Source organism: Octopus bimaculoides, chromosome 17 (genome assembly GCF_001194135.2).
Source record: "Octopus bimaculoides isolate UCB-OBI-ISO-001 chromosome 17, ASM119413v2, whole genome shotgun sequence".
In the NCBI taxonomy this organism is placed as follows: Eukaryota; Metazoa; Mollusca; class Cephalopoda; order Octopoda; family Octopodidae; genus Octopus; species Octopus bimaculoides.
The window spans coordinates 2,811,004-2,816,010 of NC_068997.1; positions in this window are offsets into that span (position 1 = coordinate 2,811,004).

Here is a 5,007-nt window from a genome sequence, read left to right on the forward strand (position 1 = left end):
TGTGTGTTTGTGTGTGTGTGTGTGTGCTTGTGTACACTTTGATGTAAATTATTTTCGCTCGTTAAAACTTTTGAGGGAAGGAGAAACCCAATACATTTACCCCGCTGCTCAACTTGGTACTTATTTCATCGAAGCCGAAAAGATGAAAGGTAAGCTCGACCAGGGAAGAGTTTCAACTCTGAAGGAATGCCGGAAGAACTCTTCCTAAGCATCTCGTCTAGAGTGCTAACGATTCTGCTACCTCGCTACATTAGATGAATTTGTAAATGATAGCCTCTAGAATATTGGGTTAAAACACCTGGGGGTTGAGAGAAAAGTACAAGGTTGCTTGTGAGACGCAAACCTACATCTTGGTTGAACATGATAAAAAAAAAAAAAAACCACTCTTCGGTCTTTGTCTATCCGTTTAAAAAGCTTCGCACTTGCTAGCCCGAAAATTGTAAAACATTTACATTCTAAGAATTTCGAAATCTTTGAACATTTGAAGCGATGTAATTTTTTACGGTAGAACTCGAAGTAGATAAATCTATAAACCAGAGTGTGCCGAAGATTGAATAAAAATCTCTGTAAGGAAAAAGTCAGAAATGATATATATGTAGTGTATCTATATACATCTGTGTATCTAACTATCTATCAATATATATATATATTCTTTTACACTTTTACTCTTTTACTTGTTTCAGTCATTTGACTGCGGCCATGCTGGAGCACCGCCTTTAGTCGAGCAAATCGACCCCGGGACTTATTCTTTGTAAGTCTAGTACTTATTCTATCGGTCTCTTTTGCCGAACCGCTAAGTGACGGAGACATAAACACACCAGCATCAGTTGTCAGGCAATGCTAGGGAGACAAACACAGACACACAAACACAGACACAAACACACACACACACACACACACACACACACACGCATATATATATATATACATATATACGACGGGCTTCTTTCAGTTTCCGTCTACCAAATCTACTCACAACGCTTTGGTCGGCCCGAGGCTATAGTAGAAGACACTTACCCAAGGTGCCACGCAGTGGGGACTGAACCCGGCACCATGTGGCTGGTAGGCAAGCTACTTACCACACAGCCAGTCCTGCATATATATATATATATATATATATATTTTAACAAAGTAAACAACAGGCTAAACGGAGCACCGCATGGATAAGTCAAAGGTGCGAGAAAAAGAACACAACAAACAGAAATCCCCAAAAATAGACGATGGCACGACAAACGGTAAACAGGACAAAAACAAGATACACGGATCTTTCACCACCGATTTCCTCATCACTCGGAGTCCGGGGAAAGTCCTTATAGTTTCGCCCCTTATCTCCGAAACTACTCAAATCCGGCGGGTGCCAGGAAATTTAAGCTAAAAGCATTAAGCCTCCGGGAAAGGCAAATGAACGTATACAAGAACAAAAACTGGAGCGGACACAAATGCCTTCCACTGACAATCTACCTAACTCTCTGTTCGACGGTGGTACGGGTATCTACTATTATTCTCTATTATATATCTTCTACTAAAGATTTTCCTCAATTCTTCCTCTGCTATAATATGGCTCGTTCGCTGAGAAGTACACCATATGCCCTGCTATTGGCTATTTGCACATCTTATTTCCTTCTGTTTATGATACATTCAAGTACTCTGATGCAATAATTCTATTGCAATAACTCTACAATTAAGTAGAAATAATAAATTCCCTGCTCTAAATTAATGCAAATTATTCGCCTGTTCATTCGCTTTATCTATCTATCTATCTATCTATCTATCTATCTATCTATCTATCTATCTATCTATCTATTAATCTATTTAGATCGATAGATAGATAGATAGATATAGAGAGATAGTGTGTGTGTGTGTGTGTGTGAGAGAGAGAGAGAGAGAGAGAGAGAGAGAGAGAGAGAGAGAGAGAGACGCAATTATGCAGATAAACAAATTAGGTACATGAAATATATTAAATATATAAATATAATAGTTTAGGTATGAATTACACAATATGTATAAATGTATACATGCAAAACGAAAGTGAGTGGAGACTTTCAGATGATGAATTCTTAAGTATAAATATATAGGTATTTATATTAATAAGTCCAATTTATACACAGAGTACAAACGACAGAGAGAATTAAAGGGGTAGAAGGAAGGCGTTACAAGTCCAACAACTGTTTCTGGGGTCACGGCGATACATAATAACGTTTTTAGATTTAGTTCATTATAATATATGGCCGTATGGGTACAATCAACATTGGATAAGACGATCATCAGGGTAGATGAGATCTTACATTTCAGATCTTAATTTCGTCCATACCGCCACATATTTTGATGAACTAAACCTATCAACATTATTATGCATCACTGAGACTCCAGAAACAACTGTTCGACTTAAAACACTTCTATCTACCCTTTAACTTTCTCTCTTGTTTCTCTGTATCAGCTGGACTTATTAATATAAATATCTGCATATTTCTACTTAAAAATTCGTCACGTTTTGCAAATTTACATATATACATATTTTATATTACACACCCAAAGTAATACAGTTACACATTTAATATACTTAATATATTAGATGTAACTAATTTGTTTATCTGCATAATTGCCCCTATTCCCACTCAACTTAAATAATGTACATAATTCATCATCTCTTAAATATAGAACTGTATTCTATACACACACACACACACACACACACACACACACACACACACACACACACACACATACACACACACACATATATGTATATATAGTAGAAATATGTATATACATACATACATACATACATACATATATATATAAACTTATCCAACACAAGTGATGCAGCCACGATAATGAATTGTCAGCAAATATTTTATACCGTTTCTACAGACCTAGTTTTTGGTGAATGAAGGATGTCCTAGGGATATGTATGCAAAGTCGGCTGAAAACATACAGACATTTATTACAGTACAAAACAGCACACCCAAACACACACACACACGTATACATAAATTCATATACAGTGATATATATATATATATATATATATATATATATATATATATATAAATATACCTATGTACATAGTTATGTATGTATCTATATGTGTGTATCTCTCTCTCTTTCTCTTTATATATATGTATATGTAAATGGCAATTTCTATCTGTTTGCGGCTGTGTGTTTGTGAAATTGTTACTTTAACTCCTCTGAGACTATCCAACCGATCTTGATGTAACTTGGCAGGTGTTTGGAGCTTATGCCATGCGGTCACTTACGTACTGGGTATTTCAAAATAAATCGATAATTTTTATTCGCTATTGATTTTTAAAAAATCAATAGGACATGTCAATGCAAATTCTCATATGAATGTTATTTTCTGCCATAACTTTAAAAGTTTTCAACCGATTTTCTTCAAATGTCATCCACATATGGAATATGCGCTAAGGATGGGTTAAGACAAATAAATTTTTACCTAGGCCACTCAAGCAAAGCGTAAGATGATTTTTGATTGGCTGTTTAACGAAATTTGGCCTAAATTGTTGTGTGGTTAAAATGTTCATCAATTATATTAGCATTCAGTTTGCTGTAACATGTATTTTCTTAACACCTGCACTTAAGATTATCGATTCTAAACGTTGCGGCCTTATGTGCTAAAACATGTAACATGTACTTTCTTAACACCTGCACTTAAAATTGGCGGTTGTAACCGTTGCAACCGATATTTGATTCTCACGATCAGTGGAACTATATCAATGATACATAGTCACCAAATTAAGTGCCTTTTCTCTAAATAACATTTACTTTACTTTTCAAACTTTTGTTCCTTTTTCTCATAGAACTCCTTTACAATTCCCTTCTTTATGTTTCCATTGATTATATATTTGCAGCTTTCCACTCATCTGACCAAACGATCGTCATTTTTCCGATTTCACACATATTTGTATTATTGTTTCGTGAATGAATTTGCCTACGTCTTCTATTATCTGTCCTATGTCTTGATTTCATTTTTCGTCTGAGAGAAATTAAGCATTGTAATGAGTACTGGGAATATCCTCAGTTAGTATATATATATATATACATATATACACATAGAGAGAATGAGGGAGACAGATAGTTATATAAATTTGCCAATAAAACTATTACTTGAGTGGAAAACTAAATTATATTTTATTGCAAGAAATCAGAAAAGTAGGTGTGTGTGTTCTGAATACAGCATTTCAAACGTAATTATACTTGTACATCTCTCTCTCTCTCTCTCTCTCTCTCTCTCTCTCTCTCTCTCTCTCTTTCTGTCTATTAGCTTGTGCGTACTTACGTATGCAACTTCATATACGCGCCTGCGTGAGAGTATGTGTGTGTTTGTGTGTGCGTGTATGTGTATGAGTTTGTGCAAATTTAATGATTATTGACAATCTCATTATGTAGTTAGTCATTTACAATTAAACTTATAAATAAACATTTATTCTCTCTGATTTTTATGACTTCATGTCCACTTCATAGAGACTACAAGTGCTATTAGTAGCGGTTCAAATATACATATACACACATATACACGTACGTATATGCATATACGTTTAATAACCGTTTAACCCAGCTTCATATTACTTAAAGTTTCGTAAGTTTAGGACACGCTCACCTCATGAGTGAGGTGGAAAGGGCACCAATTGTTATAAAATATGTGTAATTCCAACGAAATGTGTTCCGTGTTACTTTCTTTCGTTTCTATCCATTTTTGAGTAAGATATTTCTCATTACGAACGTCAAATGCAGTGGTTTATTTACGACAGTCCAGTGACCTGGAGTATCCACGTTGGGAATCGCTTCATCGGGCAATTCGCATTGAGAGTCAGCCATAGTGATTTGTAACTTAATGAAAACCCATTGTTTATTATCGAATCGGCTTCCATCCAGTATGAATGCATGTATGTAGGTATGTATGTAGGTATGTATGAACGCATCTCGCTCTCACTTGTGTTTTTGTGTATGTATGTATGTATATATATATATATATATATATATATATAT